The sequence below is a fragment of the Haematobia irritans genome, chromosome 1 (assembly GCF_050003625.1).
Source record: "Haematobia irritans isolate KBUSLIRL chromosome 1, ASM5000362v1, whole genome shotgun sequence".
NCBI lineage: Eukaryota > Metazoa > Arthropoda > Insecta > Diptera > Muscidae > Haematobia > Haematobia irritans.
This window is the reverse complement of record NC_134397.1, coordinates 214,680,710-214,701,420: the sequence shown is the minus strand read 5'-3', so window position 1 is coordinate 214,701,420 and position 20,711 is coordinate 214,680,710.

Here is a 20,711-nt window from a genome sequence, read left to right as displayed (position 1 = left end):
ACATGGAAAGTTTACATTGGCAAATCTCCTTAAGTATGGGCCCTAGAGCGAGAAGGACGTTAATTTGTGACCACCTCCAAAAAATCAAAATTTTGATAAAAAAAACCTAAAAAAACAAATTTTTTATATGCACGTCCCTGTCAAAATTTCGATGAAAATCTCTAAAAATTATATTCTTTATATAGAAAACTTATTTTGACAAAATCTCCTTAAATATACGTCCTAGACAGGGTTGCCATTTTGTTCCGATCGGACCAAAATTGGTCCAAAAAATTATTAATTTTTAAATTTGGTCCGATGGTCGGTCCAAATGGAATTTAGTTGATTTTGGTCCATTTTCGTCAAATCGGTAATTTTGACAAAATTTTCTATATAAATAAAATTTTGACGAAATTTTCTGTAGAAATAAAATTTTGACAAAATTTTCTGTAGAAATAAAATTTTGCCAAAATTTTATACAGAAATAAACTTAAAAAACAATTTTGTAAATATACAACATTATACATAAATTTTGTATAGAAAGAAAAATTTTTAAAAATTTTATATAGGAATAAAATTTTGCGATAACTTTCTATTGAAATAAAATTTTGGCTAAATTTTCTATAGAAATAAAATTTTGATAAAATTTTCTATAGAAATAAAATTTTTCTATAGAAATAAAATTTTGGCTAAATTTTCTATAGAAATGAAATTTTGACAAAATTTTCTATAGAAATAAAATACAGAAATATAATTTTGAGAACATTTTATTTTTATAGAACTTGCGATGATTTTCTATAGAAATAAAAGTTTGACAAATTTTCTATAGAAACAAAATATTGGCAAAATTTTCTATGGAACTAAAATTATTTTTCTATAGAAATAAATTTTTTTATAAAAATTAAATTTTTCTATAGAAATAAAATTTTGGCTAAATTTTCCATAGAAATAAAATTTTGGCTAAATTTTCTATAGAAATAAAATACAGAAATATAATTTTGAGAACATTTTATTTTTATAGAACTTGCGGTGATTTTCTATAGAAATAAAAGTTTGACAAATTTTCTATAGAAATAAAATATTGGCAAATTTTTATATGGAACTAAAATTATTTTTCTATAGAAATACATTTTTTTATAAAAATTAAATTTTTCTATAGAAATAAAATTTTGGCTAAATTTTCTATAGAAATAAAATTTTAGCTAAATTTGCTATAGAAATAAAATTTTGACAAAATTTTCCATAGAAAAAAAAAAAACAAAAATTTCAATAGAAATAAAATTTTGACAACATTTTTTATAGAAATAAAAATAAAATTTTCTATTGAAGTAAAATTGTGAAAAAAATTTAACTTTTAAATGATATTAATTTAATTGGGAAAAATGGTCCGCTGGTAGGAATTTTGGTCCAATTTTGGAAAAATCGTTGTCCAAAATAAAAATTCATTGTGGCAACGCTGGTCCTATAGCAAAAGAAAGTTAATTTGTGACCACGCTCCCAAAAATGGTCATAGCTCCTAAAATATACGTCCCAGACCGTAATGAAGGTTAATACGTGAGCACCACCAAAAAATTAAAATTACGATAAAAATTCTCAAAAAATCTGACAAAGGTCTGAAAGGTTGCCAACTTTAAATGTGTGTGGCGAAAATGTTCCATATTCCCCATCTAAAAATAACATTTTGTTCTTGAAACATGTTCTCTGCGTGTGTCCTAGATAGGGTGGCCAGATGATGGCTGCCGAAATATGGGACTTTGCGCTGTACATTCCGGGATTTGGCGGGACAAGAAAACAGTCTCATTTTTGGAAAATAATTGCTAATATTTTATAATTTGGTATTTCTTTTAGTAAATTCGTATAGACGCCACGTAATACACAGAAGTCCTTTTTGTCTAGAGACTGGAAAATTCCTAAATATGTTGGAGCCTCTGAAATTTTCTCCCATGATGACAGCGATGATTTTATATCAAATCACTTTTTGAGAATACGTTCCATCACAGTTGGCGATTATTATAGATAGATATAAAAATCCAGATCCATAAATATGTTTGAAAGTGACTTGATTTCAAATCTTTTTCTTTTCTAGGAAATACGAAAAATTAAATGCGTTGAGTAATTGAAATTCCGGGATTTGTGGCAAAATCTGTGAAAGATTCGGGACACTTCCCTCAGAAGAAATTCCGGGAGAATTCAGGGGAATCCCAACCATCTGAATAGCCTAGTCCTAGAGTGAATAGGAGGCTAACCACCTAGCGACGCTCCTACAGAAAGCCTTCGTTGAAGCGATAGCCTCTCAGAGAAATAATGTCAGCTATTCGCATGCCAATGTGATGTGGCGAGCCGAAGCGTTATCATGGTAAATCACACTGTTTTATCTTTGCCAAGCTGTCCCGGATTTACTTCATGTCAGTTCAATAATTCAATGAGGAACGCACCTTATCCCAATCCCTATAACACAGCCATATGCACAGAAATTTTCGAGGGTGCTGTCAACTATTTCGGCTGTTTAGTTTTCGACTTGTAGCAGTAGATTCATGTTTCGATGGAGATACTGACACACATTGATTAGAGAACATTAAACACTTCAACCTAGGTACAGGAACAGGTTGTGGTGAGGGCTGCCAATTTTGCCAATTTTATTGGCATTTTGACGATTTTTTACTAAAAAAATAGCAAATGCCGATTTTCCGATTTTTGCACCAAAAATGACGATATTAGCTCGGTTCAAAAATTTGGACTAGAAGCAGTTCGTTTACACATTTATAGCCACCGAAAGAGAGAATACATTTGACAATAGTTAGATAGAGCAATTGCAAGTTTTTGCTAGAGATTTCATACATGTAAGAGCTATACCTCACTTTACATCTACAGTATTAGTATCACGGTTGCCACTCGTACCAAAAATAATCTACCAAAATTTGAAGAACATTTTATCAAAAATCTACCAAATTACAAAAATATCTTGAAGTTGTTGGTAAAATGTTTGTGGTTTGTATATATAAAAATTTTGTTTTATTCGAACGAAATCTTTTATATGGAATTTATAGAAAATTTTGTTAAAATTTTATTTCTATAGAAAATTTCGGCAAAATTTTATTTCTATAGAATTTTTTTTCAAAAGCTTATTTCTATAGAAAATTTTGTCAAAATTTTATTTTTATAGAAAATTTTGTCAAAATTTTATTTCTATAGAAAAGTTTGTCAAAATTTTATTTCTATAAAAAAAATTTCTATAGAGAATTTTGTCAAAATGTTATTTCTATAGAAAACTTTCTCAAGCCTTTATATCTGTAGAAAATTTTGTCAAAATTTTATTTTTATAGACAATTTTGTCAAAATTTTTTTCTATAGGAAATTTTGTTAAAATTTTATTTCTACAGAAAAAGTTGTCAAAATTTCATTTCTGTAGAAAATTTTGCCAAAATTTTATTTCTATAGAATTTTTTTTTTAAATTTTATTTCTATAGAAAATTTTGTCAAAATTGTATTTCTATAGAAAATTTTGTCAAAATTGTATTTCTATAAAAAATTTTATCAACATTTTATTTCTATAGAAAACTTTCTCAAGCCTTTAGATCTGTAGAAAATTTTTGCACATTTTTTTTCTATATAATATTCTTGCAAATGTGTATTTCTATAGAACATTTTTGACAATTTTTTCTATAATAATTCTTGCAAAAATGTATTTCTCTGAACATTTTTGCAAAATTGTATTTTTAAGAAAATTTTGCTAAATTTTATTTTTAATAAAATTTTTGCAAATTGTCAAATTTTGGAACATCGGGCAACACGTATATAAATATAAGAGATATTTATTTTTATTTTTAAATAAAAAACTTACTGAAGTATATATTAAAAAAATAATATTTTTTATATTATTTTTTGAATTGCATAGCATTGCATAAAAATATTGTTTTTTTTTTTAATTTTATTTTTATACAAGACTGAATTCATTATGATTTTGTTGTTGAAATGCATAGTTGTGTCAATTTACTGCTCTTTATATGAAATAAATATTTTTGTTTTTAATTAAAAAAATTATTTTGGTTTTAATATTATTAACATTGCAGATTTTTTGACGATTTTTAAAATGGAAGTGATTATGACGATTTTTTCGGAAAAAAGTGACGATTATTCTTGAAATTTTATTGGTAGCCCTGGTTGTGGTCATCAGAGAGAGGGAGAGAGAGAGAGCTATTGTTGAAGCATCTCAAAATACTGGAAGTTAAGTATTTAACCAAACTTGTTAATAGAAAAATCGTAAACGGTGTTTACGTTTCAACGCCACTCAATGACAATTAAGAACTGTAAGTAGTGTTACTGTCTTGCCATTTTAGTGACAAATTTGCAATTTTTTTACAGTGTAACACTTTTGTGCCACTATTTTGTTGCTCCACAAACTGCCAAATTTTTGACATTTTTGTGCCACCTTTCGGCCTTGTTGTGTCACATTTTAATTAATTCCTGGTTTAGTGCAATATTTCCTTAAATTGCGATTTCGGTTCCCCTTAAAATTACAGATGTGATCACTGCCGTAACATAAAATCGAATTAATACGTATAACACTATAATTTTCGGAACTTTTGAGCGCCTGAAAGTATGCAAAGAAAATTTTCGTAGTTGGTAAAATAGATGCTCTTAAGAACTGTTAATTTTAAGGATTGATTTCCCAGCAATAAAAGAGCTTCCAAAAAAGTAGTTTGGATACCCAATCTGTGACCCGGAAGTAGTGCAAACTTGGATCATCTCCAATGAATTTTACATGAGCTTGTTATAGGACGGAAGTACTCCCATTTTGGATCCTTTGCATTGCTTTAGAAGTTGTGCCCTGGAAGTTCATTTGAATGAAGAAATTTAAAAAGCGAAAAAAATTTTTTAACCAATTTCACTTTTTCTATTTTATTTTATTACACTATTATTTTCCTATTATCTAATTTTTGCAATTTGAAAAACTTTTTCGCTCCGACCAGGGATTGAACCTGGGTTTGCTGGCACCATAACATAACGTCTTAGCACACTCAGCCACAAACGCCATTGAACATAAAGCGTCGAAAGGTCAATTCAAATGTTTGTGATATGATCGTAATACGACACCAAGGAATAACATTATAATTGCTTCTCGAGATGTTCTTTATTAGTATGAACGAAAAAATAAGAAACGTAAGTTCAAATCTCACCAGAGGCAATTTTTTTATCAAATATTTTTCTAAAAAAAAAATATTTGTTTATCCTATGCATCGTTTTTATTTTTTATTTTCGGCATATATTTTCATATAAACATATTTTTTCCATTAAAAATCAACAAAAAAATTAAAAATTCTCGCAATTTGCAAAACCTTCTCAAAAGAACTTCCATGGAAGCGAAAAAGTCAAACGGCACAGGTTCAAATCCCAGCGGGGATACAATTTATTTTGTTTATTATTATTTTTTACTCTTTTATTAATTTTCTATTTATACCCTGCGCCACACTGTGGAACAGGGTATTATTGTTCTTAGTTTTCTATTATTTTGTAAAATTTAATTGTCCAAAATTTGCACTTAAAATAGCCTGATTGCGTTCTTTCTAATACTTGTCCACAAGGACTGCATCGGAAGTAGAAAAAAATCGTTGGGGGATCCCAAGATGCGCTTTAGAAGAAATGTTTGTGCACTTGTCCAAAAGGACTGCATCGGAAGTGGAAAAAAATCATTGGGGGATCCCACGATGCTCTTTAGAAGAAATGTTTGTGGACTTGTACAAAAGGACTGCATCGGAAGTTGGAAAAACTCGATGGGGGATCCTGGGATGGGCTTTAAAAGAAATGTTTGTGGATAAACTTGCAATTGTTTTTGCTGGGTTTCGATGAAGTGGAAATAAAAGATTTGTTAAGTTTATTTAGATCGAATTTGATAAAAATTCGAATTTATAATTTTTTAGAAAAATTTTATAAAAACCAATTATTTCGTTTTTTTATAAAGAAATTGTGCCACTTTTTTAAAATTAGTGTGCCTTTTATTTATACGGAATTGAAAGCGATTACAAATCATTTTTTGCCCAGAGTGTATTAAAAGTCTAAAATTTAAATTTCTGTACAAATGAATTTATGCATGCAAACTCTTTTAGATTATCGATAGTGTCATTAAGACAATTCGGATGCTGCCAGGCAACAGATACTGGCATAAGTTAATTGAATTGATTTATCACTTCAGTTAAATGGCCTGCAAAATACTATTTAATTGCCCCCTTAGGGGTCGAAGCAAATATGTTCATAAATTAAGAGACTAAAGCTCATTATAGTCTCTCCAGCATCCATAAAACAAAGGCTAAAGCATTTCATTTAGACAACAAATTTTCAAAAGGGATAATTATTATGCCAAAAACCTAAACGAAAAAAAATAACAAAATATTCAAAAAACAAAAAAATGAAATTTCTCTAAATTACAAATACGCACACACGCTCATTCATATATTTTAAAGGATTAACCCTTTCTTGGTGAAAGTCCCATTACCCATTGGTGTATCCATGCATAGTGGTAATAATAATAAAAATGATTTATTGTCATAATTTTTAAAATGTTCATATTTCATAAAAATATGCCACAGAGAGTGAGAGAAATATAAAACTACAAGAAATGCTAAATACACGAAATCCCCCCAAGTTAGAAAACGCAGACCATGGCAAAGGGGAGGGTTGAGAAAATCTTCATTAATCTCAAGCTAACTAAAATTTATGAAAATCTTTTGCACGAAATGCCATATAGCGATGCAGAATAAGCAATGTCACTACATTTCAAATTAAGACGATCTCCAGAAATATGTTTACTTGTTGGTTTCCCTTTAACCCTCGTTCATAATTCTTTTGAAAAACTTAATAAATTCTAAGGAAATTGCATAAATATTTGTTTCTTCTACATTGATTTTCCCACACAGTGGAGATGCCATCAACTCTTCGTGGAAAGGCGCCAAAAATTAACTAACAAAATCCATTTATTACCAAGTAATTTTGCAGAAATGTGGTGTCAGTCACTTGTGTCGCGAATGAAATTCTAATTAAATCTCGTGAAAGTGCGTGAAGAGGACTAAACAAAATTGTGCGTGACGGTTAATAAAAACCAAATTTTGTTCATGAATGTGCGAGAGTTAATGTCAAATTCTTTCTTACGATAAAATTCACGTTTACTTTTGCTTTAAATCACGTCCAAGATTCCAATTTGTGATCACCTCAAAAAATTCAAAATTTCGCCAAAATTCTAAATTTGATATGGAAAACTTTAAGTGGCTGTATCTCCTAAACTAAGCCTCAAATCGAGAAAATAGAGTTATTTCGTGATTACCTCCAAAAATTCAAAATTTTGCCACCAGACCCCCAAAAAGTCGAAATTTCATATGGAAAACTCAAAGAGGGCTGCATCTCCTAAACTAAGCCTCTAATCGAGAAAATAGCTTTAATTCGTGATCACCTCCAAAAATTCAAAAAAAGTCGAAATTTCATACGGAAAACTTAAACTAAACTAAGCCTCTAATCGAGAAAATAGCGTTAATTCGTGATTACCTCCAAAAAATTAATTAATTAATTTTGCCACCAGACCCCAAAAAAAATCTAAATTTCATATAGAAAACTTAAGATGACTGTATCTCCGAAAGTAAGCTTCTAATCAAATGAATTATCAGGGCCGGCGAAGAGATTTTTGATGGGAGGCGTGAATGCATTCTCGTTTTTCATCTAGAGTTGTAGAGTTCTGCATCAAAGCAGAGCTGGATAGCACCCATCTGGTCTTCCACAAAGGACAAAACTGTACCGATTGTGAACCAGCATCAGTACCTATATCCCTTCTTAGCTGTTGTCACCGAACAGAGAGCCAATAACAGGTTGGCTCCCCGGTCTGACACATAGATGGCGTCGCTAGTATTAAATGCATATTATTTTTATATAGTACCAACCTTCAAATGATTCGTGTCAAAATTTGACGTCTGTAAGTCAACTAGTTTGTGAAATAGAGCGTCTTTTGTGAAGCAACTTTTGTTATTGTGAAAAAAAGGAATTTCGTGTTTTGATAAAATACTGTTTTCTGAATGGAAAAAATACGGTAGAAGCAAAAACTTGGCTTGATAATGAGTTTCCGGACTCTGTCCCAGGGAAATCAACAATAATTGATTGGTATGCAAAATTCAAGCGTGGTGAAATGAGCACGGAGGACGGTGAACGCAGTGGACGCCCGAAAGAGGTGGTTACCGATGAAAACATCAAAAAAATCCACAAAATAATTTTGAATGACCATACAATGAAGTTGATCGAGATAGCAGAGGCCTTAAAGATATCAAAGGAACGTGTTGGTCATATCATTCATCAATATTTGGATATGCGGAAGCTCTGTGCAAAATGGGTGCCGCGCTAGCTCACATTTGACCAAAAACAACAACGTGTTGATGATTCTGAGCGGTGTTTGCGGCTGTTAACTCGTAATACACCCGAGTTTTTCCGTCGATATGTGACAATGGATGAAACATGGCTCCATCACTACACTCCTGAGTCCAATCGACAGTCGGCTGAGTTGACAGCGACCGGTGAACTGTCTCCGAAGCGTGGAAAGACTCAAAAGTCCGCTGGCAAAGTAATGGCCTCTGTTTTTTGGGATGCGCATGGAATAATTTCTATCGATTAACTTGAGAAGGGGAAAACCATCAACAGTGACTATTATATAGCGTTATTGGAGCGTTTGAAGGTCGAAATCGCGGCAAAACGGCCCCATATGAAGAGGAAGGAAGTGTTGTTTCACCAAGACAACGCATCGTGCCACAAGTCATTGACAACGATGGCAAAAATTCATGAATTGGGCTTCGAATTGCTTCCCCACCCACCGTATTCTCCAGATCTGGCCCCCAGCGACTTTTTCTTGTTCTCAGACCTCAAAAGGGTGCTTGCAGGGAAAAAATTTGGCTGCAATGAAGAGGTGATCGCCGAAACGGGGGCATATTTTGAGGCAAAACCGAAGGAGTACTATCAAAATGGTATCAAAAAATTGGAAGGTCGTTATAATCGTTGTATCGCTCTTGAAGGGAACTATGTTGAATAGTAACAATACGGCCGTAAGTTCGGCCAGGCCGAATATTATGTACACTCCACCATGGATTGCGTAGAAACTTCTACGAAAGACTGTCATACACAAATTTCAACTCACTCGGATGAAATTTGCTCCTCCAAGAGGCTCCAAAACCAAATCTCGCGATCGGTTTATATGGGGGCTATATATAATTATGGACTGATATGGACCAATTTTTGCACGGTTGTTAGAGACCATATACTAACACCATGTACCAAATTTCAGCCGGATCGGATGAAAATTGTTTCTCTTAGAGGCTCTGCAAGCCAAATCGGGGGATCGGTTTATATGGGGGCTGTATATAATTATGGACCGATGTGGACCAATTCTTTCATGGGTCTTAGAGACCATATACTAACACCATGTACCAAATTTCAGCCTGATCGGATGAAAATTGTGTCTCTTAGAGGCTCTGCAAGCCAAATCGGGGGATCGGTTTATATGGGGGCTATATATAATTATGGACCGATGTGGACCAATTTTTGCATGGTTGTTAGAGACCATATACTAACACCATGTACCAAATTTCAACCGGATCGGATGAAATTTGCTTCTCTTAGAGGCCTCGCAAGCCAGATTTGGGGGTCCGTTTATATGGGGGCTATACGTAAAAGTGGACCGATATGATCCATCTGCAATACCATCCGACCTACATCAATAACAACTACTTGTGCCAAGTTTCAAGTCGATAGCTTGTTTCGTTCGGAAGTTAGCGTGATTTCAACAGACGGACGGACGGACGGACATGCTCAGATCGACTCAGAATTTCACCACGACCCAGAATATATATATATATACTTTATGGGGTCTTAGATCAATATTTCGATGTGTTACAAACGGAATGACAAAGTTAATATAATAATATACCCCCCATCTTATGGTGGAGGGTATAAAAACGAATTTTGACAAAAAAGTGTGTTTTTCGGCCTGGCCGAACTTACGGCCGTATATACTTGTTCTTTGTTAGACCGGGGACTTATCATCCAACCTGTTAAAATTTAATCCCCTTCAAATGTTGAATCTGATGGTAGTGGTTCGTTCAGAAGTATTCTTCAAAATTTTGGCATGGTTAGGATGTTCTATGCTTCCGCATTTAAAATAGGTTGGGCGCAAGAGTGCATGGACCTCACTGACATATGTTCAGGAGCGAGAAATTGTTCGATAGCATCTTCAGTTATGAACGTTGATCTTCTACAAAAGGCAACATTTTATAAATTGACCTATTGTGAACCAGTGTCGGTACCTTTGGGTTCAGGTATATTGGATTTAAAGGACTAGCTAAGAAATTCCTAACGATGTGAGATGAATCACCGCATTTTGGATATTCATCCGGAAATACTGGGTTCAGGAACGAGAGATAGCTGAATGACAGGCAATCTTCTCTCGTCTTCAGTTATGGGCGATGGTGTTTCACAAAGGACAACTCTGTACAAATGAGACAATTATGAACCAGTTTGAGAACCCTCAAAGCTGCTGTAGCTGACGAGATGACCAATATAGATTAATTCCTTCCAAAAGTTTAACTTGATGGGGTGCTTCGATCAGAAGTATCTTTATTTTGGCAAGGTTAGGTTGCTTTTAATACAATAAATTAATACAATATTCCATGCAACAGTGCTGAAATCATTTTGGACTCGTGCTGTAGGTTCTCCTTAATAATCATTGAATGACAACCAGTTGCGATTACAATTGCGGTATTTTGGGATATATCCCAAAGGATTATCAAGGATTGTTACTTGTTTGTTGCCAGGATCATCATCTTGGATTTGTTCAGAGTGCTACCAATCAACGCCTTCAGGATTTTTGTTCCTTACACATCAGTATTGATATTCAATTCCGCATGCTTGCTAAAAAGCACCTAGGCATTCCAATGGAGGTTCAATTCAGTAAAAAAAAATCTGGGATTTTTAACAAATAGTATCCTTATGGTTATCGAGATCCGAGGACTTTAGTTCAGACAACAACCATTTCTGGAAGACGTTTTGAAGATCAGGAATCGTTGATTTTATCTTCCAGTTCCCTGACGTCGAGGGTTTGGTAATGAAGGTTCTTCTTAGGTGTCTTTGTAGATGACAAACAGTCGAGATTCGCATTGTGGTGTTTTAAGCCGCCTGTAGGATTCTCAATTGCTTGTCTGGACTCTGACCGGATGGAGACAGCGTAGTCTATTAAGAAATGTTAGTTGTTTGACGTCATACTCGTTTCCGAGTCTTTGACTAGCGTGCAACCTACCAGCGCCTCCAGGATTTAGTTCCTTCACACAACGTTCTTGATGTCCAATTCCGTATGCTTGCTAAAAAACAAAATAGACATTCGAATTCTAGGATTTTTGACAAGGAGTATCCTTTTGGCACTGATGTGGTTACCGAAGTCCGAGGAGTATGGGTCCGAGGAAACAAACATTTCTGGCCGACGAAGAAGTCCCAGGAAGGTAATCGTTAATTTTAACTTCAAGCTCCCTAACGCCAAAGCCTGCGGTACTGAAGATTCTTCTTAGGTGTCTTTGTAAATGACAATTAGTTGCTATTCGCAGTTGGGTGACACTTTAGTTTATCAAGGAATTTTATTTGTTTCTCGCCTCGGATTATCTTCGTGTGTTTGTTCAACGTTCTGTCAATCAGCGCCTCCAGGATTTAGTTCCTTCCCATAACGTTCTTGATGTCCAATTCCGTATGCTTGCTAAAAAGCAATAGACAATCGAATTCAAGCTCCCTGACGCCAAAGCCTGTGGTACTGCAGGTTCTTCTGAGGTATCTTTGTAAATGTCAATTACTTGCGATTCACATTGCGGTCTTTTGGGCCGTATGTAGTTTTCTCCATTGCTTGTCTGGACTCCGATCAGTTGGGATGAACTTTAGTATTTCACTTTCATTTTATTTGTTTCTCGCCTCGGATTATCTTCGTGTGTTTGTTCAACATCCTGTCAATCAGAGCCTTCAGGATTTTGTTGCTTCTCACAATGTTCGTGATGTCCAATTCCGTAGGCTTGCTAAAAAGCAATAGACAATCGAACTTCAGGCCAAGAATTCTACAATTTTTGACAAAGGGTATCCTCCGGCCACAAATGTGGATATTGAAGACCGAGAACTTTAGGTCGGAGAACAAAAATTTCTGGCCGACATAGAGGTCGTGATGAGCAGGAAGGTAACCGTTGATTTGATCTTACAGTTCCGTGACGTTATTCTCAGGTGTCTTTGTAAATGACAATCAGTCGCGATTCGCATTGCGTCGACTCCGATCAGATGGAGGCCGAGTAGTCTATTAATTAATGTTAGTTATTTGTCGCCAGGATCCCCTCCGTATCTTTGCCCAGCGCGTTGCCAAGCAACGCCTTCAGGATTTTGTTAATTCTTGGATTACCAACAAAGAGTGTCTTCTGGCCACAAATGTAGATATCGAGGTCCGAGGACTTTAGGTTAGACAACAAACATTTTTGACCAACGAACAAGTCTCAGAGAGCAAGACCGATTATCTAATCTTCCAGCAAGCTAACTTCAAGGTCTGTGGTGAGTATGGAACTGTGATTAGAATGACTTCCTGGTCATGCAAAAATCAAAATAATACACCTCATCGATGTAGACGCTGTTTGTTATACCCTCCACCATAGGATGGGGGGTATATTAACTTTGTCATTCCGTTTGTAACACATCGAAATATTGATCTGAGACCCCATAAAGTATATATATTCTGGGTCGTGGTGAAATTCTGAGTCGATCTGAGCATATCCCTCCGTCCGTCCGTCCGTCCGTCTGTTGAAATCACGCTAACTTCCGAACGAAACAAGCTATCGACTTGAAACTTGGCACAAGTAGTTGTTATTGATGTAGGTCGGATGGTATTGCAAATGGGCCATATCGATCGACTTTTACGTATAGCCCCCATATAAACGGACCCCCAAATTTGGCTTGCGAGGCCTCTAAGAGAAGCAAATTTAATCCGATCCGGCTGAAATTTGGAACATGGTGTTAGTATATGGTCCCTAACAACCATGCAAAAATTGGTCCAAATCGGTCCATAATTATATTTAGCCCCCATATAAACCGATCCCCCGATTTGGCTTGCGAGGCCCCTAAGAGAAGCAAATTTCATCCGATCCGGCTGAAATTTGGTAAGTGATGTTAGTATATGGTATCCAACAACCATGCACAAATTGGTCCATATCGGTCCATAATTATATATAGCCCCCATATAAACCGATCACCAGATTTGACCTCCGGAGCCTCTCGGAAGACCAAAATTTATCTGATTCAGTTGAAATTTGGTACGTGATGTTAATATATGGCCTCAAACACCCATGCAAAAATTGGTCGATATCGGTCCATAATTATATATAGGCCCCATATAAACCGATCCCCAGATTTGACCTCCGGAGCACCTTGGAAGAGCAAAATTTTTCCCATTCGGTTGAAATTTGGTACGTGATGTTAGTATAGGGTATCCAACAACTATGCAGGAATTGGTTCCTATCAGTCCATAATAATATATAGCTCCCATATAAACCGATCCCCAGATTTGACCTCCGGTGCCTTTTGGAGAAGCAAAATTCATCCGATCTGGTTGAAATTTAGTACGTGGTGGTAGTATATGATATTTAACAACCATGTGAGTTGAGATTTGTGGATGACAGTCTTTCGTAGAAGTTTCTACGCAATCCATGGTGGAGGGTACATAAGATTCGGCCTGGCCGAACTTACGGCCGTATGTACTTGTTTCTCTTTGACAGAGATCTTTTTCGTCGACATAGGATTGTCTGCAAGTGATGTCTTTAACAAATGCATTGAAGTTATTTGGAAGGGAGGTGACGGTAAAATCTACCCATGATGGGTTGGCTAACGGTGCAAATTATCGACATAGCATACATTAAGGCATAGAACCTCAGTAGTGCCTGGGTTGGCAACCCGATATTCCAGACTCACTTAGAGTATTCAGTCCATTGTGAAACCACTGTGGCGAACTTCTCTCTTACCACTCAGTGTTGTCCGATTCCATGTTTAGCTCAATGACAAGGGACCTCCTTTTTATAATCGAGTTCGAACATCGTTTCACATTACAGTGAAACCACTTAGAGAACCTTTGAAAGATTCTGAAATGTCACCAGCATTACTGAGAGGAAATAATCAAACGCTGAAAAACTTTTTGTTAGTCGGTCGAAGCAGGGATTGAATCCATGTTCCTTTGTATTCAAAGTGGATGTGCTAACCATTGCACAATAGCGGCTTAGGGCCCAAGACTGAAAGTGGGCTGCCGAAGACTATATATTATTCGAGGAAATGTCCAAACTTTTCGAAAAAAATTTTATTCTTTCAAAATCAACATCGGCCATCAATATGAGTATTGAAATTCCCAAATAGGGAATTTCAATATTCATATTTGTCTCAAGCAAATTTAATAGTTGCCAATATGGTATTTGCCTCTTGTATGGTTACAATCGATTAAGGTATTTCTTAGATCCACCTAGATCATCACCATGATGGATTGTGCTGGAATTTCGCCTATATATGTTTCGTATTATGGCTGTTGTAGCCCCAATATCGATTTTATCTGTTTTTTTTTTTTTTTTTTTTTTTAAAGAAATGAGTAAATAAAGGCAAGAGTTTTGTGTTGTACTGCAATTCCCTTTTAATTTTTCATTTATTTACCTTACAATGTTTATGTTTACACTACACAAAGTTGTGTAGATCTTCTTCATCTTCTTCGGTTGTTTGGCTTCTTTTCATTGCAATCCCTCTTCTTCGTTTCTCTTCGGTTTCGTTGCAAAAGAATTTATTTCTTTGTCCTCATTTGAAATTTTCAAGGTTCTTTGGGACGTACAGCAAGGAAAGGCTATATCCCAAGAAGATGATTATGTATTTAAGTCTTGTCGTCGTCGTCGTTGTCTTCTTCAACGTCATCATTGTTGTTATTCTGTTATTGTTTATTTCATTTTTTATTGTGGTTCTGGAGGAGCCAGCAAACAGAAGATCCTCATCAACAACTGGTTTTGCATTACTAAGGGAATCAAATGCATTGCCGCCACCATTATGGGGACAGTACAAAATTTTCAGTCTGTTGGCATGTGCATCTTCCACCAACAAATGCTTGAGACTGCAGCAGCAATTGTTGCTTCCACAATTTATGCTTAGGCAGTCGTCCCCAACCCATCTGCTGTTTATGTCAGCCTCATGCTGAAAATGTGGTGGTGATGTTGAAAATCAGGCAGCAATTGTTTTCGCTTTTCAATGTCATAGAAAAAATATTGCAGAGATCCTCGTTCCTCCTCCACCTCCTCCTCATAGGGATAAAGCTAAGGCAGAACAAGATTTTTGGCAAGACTCAAGACAAGGCAATATTGTCTTTTTTGGATAATTAAATATTTGACTATTATAGGAATAGATTGGGTCCAAAGACTGTACCTCAAGAATGATTAAATTTTCCATGTCATAATTACTAGGTGCCACGAGTTATGTAATTGAAGACTTCCAGAGTTAAGAGTAGGAGTATCTGCAACTACTCCCAGTTAAAAATTGTTAACAAGTCCAGTTCATAACAGGGATCCGGAGCGGTCCATTTTTTTTCGCTCCGCTCCGCTCCGGAGAAAAAAAAACCGCTCCGCTCCACGCTCCGCTCCGAGAAAAAAAATCGCTCCGCTCCTCTTCGAGAAAATTATAGTACAAATATTGTATTATTTGTTCAATTGAGTTTTATTATACCCTGCTCCACACTGTGGAACAGGGTATTATAAGTTAGTGCATATGTTTGCAACACCCAGAAGGAGACGAGATAGACACATGGTGTCTTTGGCAAAAATGCTCAGGGTGGGCTCTTGAGTCGATATAGTGATGTCCGTCTGTCCGTGAACACATTTTTGTAATCAAAGTCTAGGTCGCAGTTTTAGTCCAATCAACTTCAAATTTGACACAAGTATGTGCTTTGGCTCAGAATAGAACCCTATTGATTTTGGAAGAAATCGGTTCAGATTTAGATATAGCTCCCATATATATATTTCGCCCGATATGGACTTATATGGCCCCAGAAGCCAGAGTTTTACCCTAATTTCCTTAAAATTTTGCAGAATAAGAACAATTAGTCAAGTGTGCCAAATTTTATTGAAATCGGTTCAGATTTAGATATAGCTCCCATATATATCTTTCGCCCGATATGGACTAATACGGTCCCAGAAGCTAGAATTTTATCCCAATTAGGTTGAAATTTTGCACTAGGGGTACAATTAGTAGTGTAGTCAAGTATGCCAAATTTTATTGAAATCGGTTCAGATTTAGATATAGCTCCCACATATAGCTTTCGGCCGATTAACACTCATATGACCACAGAGGCCAATTTTTAACTCCGATTTAGTTGAAATTTTCCACAGGGAGTATAATTAGCATTGTAGCTATGCCTGCCAAATTTGGTTGAAATCGGTTCAGATTTAGATATTTCTCCCATATATAGCTTTCGCCCGATTTACACTCATATGACCACAGAGGCCAATTTTTAACTCCGATTTAGTTGAAATTTTGCACATGGAGTAGAATTAGCATTGTAGCTCTGCGTGCCAAATTTGGTTTAAATCGGTTCAGATTTAGATACAGCTCTCATATATATGTTTTTCTGATTTCGACAAAAATGGTCAAAATACCAACATTTTCCTTGTAAAATCGCCACTGCTTAGTCGAAAAGTTGTAAAAATGACTCTAATTTTCCTAAACTTCTAATACATATATATCGAGCGATAAATCATTAATAAACGTTTGCGAAGTTTCCTTAAAATTGCTTCAGATTTAAATGTTTCCCATATTTTTTTACTAACATTGTGTTCCACCCTAGAGCATTAGCCGACTTAAATTTTGAGTCTATAGATTTTGTAGAAGTCTATCAAATTCTGTCCAGATCGAGTGATATTTAAATGTATATATTTGGGACAAACCTTTATATATAGCCCCCAACACATTTGACAGATGTGATATGGTATCGAAAATTTAGATCTACAAAGTGGTGCAGGGTATAATATAGTCGGCCCCGCCCGACTTTAGACTTTCCTTACTTGTTTTATTTAGAAAAATCGGGTGGTACATATATGGGAGCTATAGCTAAATCTGAACCGATTTCGATGATTTTTTGCACATATAGTTAGTGCTATAGAAGATTACATTTAGCCAACTTTGAGTAAGATCGGTTGATAAATAAGGGTTTTATGACATAATTTGGCAAAATCGGGCGGGAGATGTGATATGGTATCGAAAATTTAGATCTACAAAGTGGTGCAGGGTATAATATAGTCGGCCCCGCCCGACTTTAGACTTTCCTTACTTGTTTTAGTTAGAAAAATCGGGCGATACATATATATGGGACCTATATCTAAATCTGAACCGATTTCGATGACATTTTCAGACTTAAAGGGTGATACAAAAGATTATTTTGTGCTAAATTTGACGACGATCGGTTAGTAAAAAAGTGCAACGTGACCCCATTTGTCGAAATCGAGCAATACATATATATGGGAGCTATATCTAAATTTGATCCGATTTATTCCAAATTCAATAGCGTTCGTCCTTGTGCCCAAAAAAACTCCCTGTACCAAACTTCATCAAAATCGGTTAATAATTGCCACCGGAATCCTGTGAACAACAAATACATGGACAGACGGACGGACGGACACCAAGCGCTAGATCGACTCAGGAGGTGATTCTGAGTCGATCGGTATATATTTTATTGGGACTAAAATCAATATTTCTGGTAGGCACATTTTTTGGCAGATCAAACTTATTATACCCTAACCACTTTGTGGTTTAGGGTATAATGACTTTAAAACAATGTGTTGAAACATTTGATTAATTTTGAAGATTTTTTCAGAAATATTAAATCCATTTTGACTTCATTAAAACGAAATTTTCATTCATGTTAGGATACACATTTTTATGTCGAATCACTTAGCTATAAGGACAAACAGACTTCATTGAAAAGTTTAGAGACTTTTAGACAAGGAAAAAACTTCATTTCAGAGAAATACGTTTTCTATTCTAAGCAAAATTAGTATTCATATTTTACGCATGTGAAATATTTGGCCTCCCGACAATATTCTTTGCGGTGCACCATCTACTATTTAATATTTGATAGAAACCAAATTAATGAAAATGGACCAAATGCTGTTTGGTCCGACCATCGGACCAAATTTAAAAATTAGAAATTTTTTGGACCAATTTTGGTCCGATCGGACCAAAGCGGCAACGCTGATTGGAATTGAAAGTCTATACACAGAGTAGAAGTAACTACTCTCCGAAAGTTTTTTTTTGTTTTGCAACAGACGTAGAGAAGAGGTTTTGTTATATTTGTAATGTGTGTGTTTATGTTTGCAACAACCTCCATCGAAATCAGTCCGTGGTATACCTACGAATATTCTTACTCAGATCTAGTGTTACCTAATTTCGCTTTTTTCCCTTTTATTGCAAAAATACATTTTCGAACAGCGTTTTTAAGAAATGTTCGTCCTCAAAAAAGTAGATAACATGCAATAATACAAATCAAGTCAATGTGAGAAAAAAATTAAAATAAATGTATATGCGCACATTTTTCAACCAAAATTGAAACTATCCATAATTTTAATTAAATTTTCGAGAACCAATATCAGAAATAAGAGAATGCTAGGATATAGTACAATAGTAAAGCAAATATGAATGTCCTTACACTGAAAAAAAGAATTTTTCTTAATTATTAAAGTCACGTTGACCTTACCTCAAAAATGTTATCTTTCATGTTATGATACACACTTTTAAGTAAAATCACTTAATTATAAGGACATTACAACTTCATTCAAAAGTTTAGAGAAATGCGTCTTCCATGTTAAGCAAAATTTGCATTCTTATTCTAAGGACATGAAATCTTTGACTTCACGACAATATTTTTTTCAGTGTAGAAAACTAAAAAATTAAATATAAATAAGATCATTTAATTGCATTTATTTGACGTTCATTACAAACATCTTTGTAGTAATAGGGGATGAAATTGATCGAAAGTACTGTTGTTACTTTTACAACTCATACTAGAGATATATTTTGACATTTGCCGTTTTTGAAAACAATTACTAAAAAACACGTTGTGTTTTCCCCAATGTACGTACGTACAAAAATACATATCGTACATTTTAAACGTTTGCTCACACTAGCTAAGTACTAGCTAAATTTGAAATTACCTACACAGTGTAATTTCAAAGTTACACATTTCATTCAAGTAATATTTTATTCGGAGCGGAACGGGTTTTCATTTGGAAACCGCTCCGCTCCCGCTCCGCTCCGGAGTTTAGAAATGCCGCTCCCACTCCGGCAAAAAAAGGGCTTGCTCCGCTCCGCTCCACGCTCCGGATCCCTGGTTCATAAGTCAGCACCATTTGGTATTGAATTGATACTGTAGTTAAAAGAGGGCGCAGAAAATCGAGAGAGATAATTTTATACCGATTTTGTAAGTAATATAAATCGAATTTGGAAGTTTGTGTTAGAAGTGCTTTGAGAATTCTAACAATTACAGCTATCATTGCAAATTCGAGACAACAAAAAGGTCTGTAAAAAAAACATGTCGCTAGCCGTATTCGGAAAATTTTACCAAAAAACAACAAAAAAAAAAGTATTTTGCAAAATGTTATTTCTATAGAAAATTTTCTAAAAAAAATATTTCTATAGAAAATTTTGTCAAAATTTTTTCTCTATATAAAATTTTGTGGAAATTGTATTTCTATGTAAAATTTCTTCACAATTTAATCTCTATAGAAAATTTTGTCAAAATATTATTTTTATAGAAAATTTTGTCATAATTTTATTTCTATAGAAAATTTTGTCAAAATTTCTCTATCCCTTTCCGACCTATAGCCGATCCACGTGATAGATTTTCTTAAACTTTTGAATTATGTTATTTATGTGTACATAGAACATTTTCAATTATTAAGTTTGTTCAGTTTGATCCTGTATCCTGTTTTTACACGATACGCACAATTGTTGCAGTCCGGTAAATTCCGGTAAAAGTCCGGACGTAAAAATATCAAAACCACAAAATAATCACGAAGTTACTGGTTGCATACAATATTTAATATGTTTTCTTATTGAAAACACTTGTTTGATGAAATATTCCACAATTTAAATAATTTTAATTTATTTGCAAACTTACCTCTTCCACTCATTTTTACAAATGCGCAAAGTACACTGCTGAAACTACAAAATTAATATGAAAAAAAAATATTTTTAACGGTTCTTCACATTCTTAGACAAAGAGAGCACACAATTATTTTTTTGCCGCTCTTATCGCAGTACATCATATATTAAAGAAATTATAGAGACTTAAACTTACCCGCACAATGTGCGTACACGGTCGGAAAGGGCTATAGAAAAATTTGTCAAATTTTATCTCTATATAAAATTTTGTCAAAATTGTATCTCTATAGAAATTTTTGTCAAAATTTTATCTCTATAGAAAATTTTATCAAAATGTTATCTCCATAGAAAATTTTGTCAAAATTTTATTTCTGTAGAAAATTTTGTCAAAATTTTATTTCTATAGAAAATTTTGTCAAAATTTTATTTCTATAGAAAATTTTGTCAAATTTTTATCTTCATAGAAAATTTTGTTAAAATTTTATCCTATAGAAAATTTTGGCAAAATTTTATCTCCATAGAAAATTTTGTCA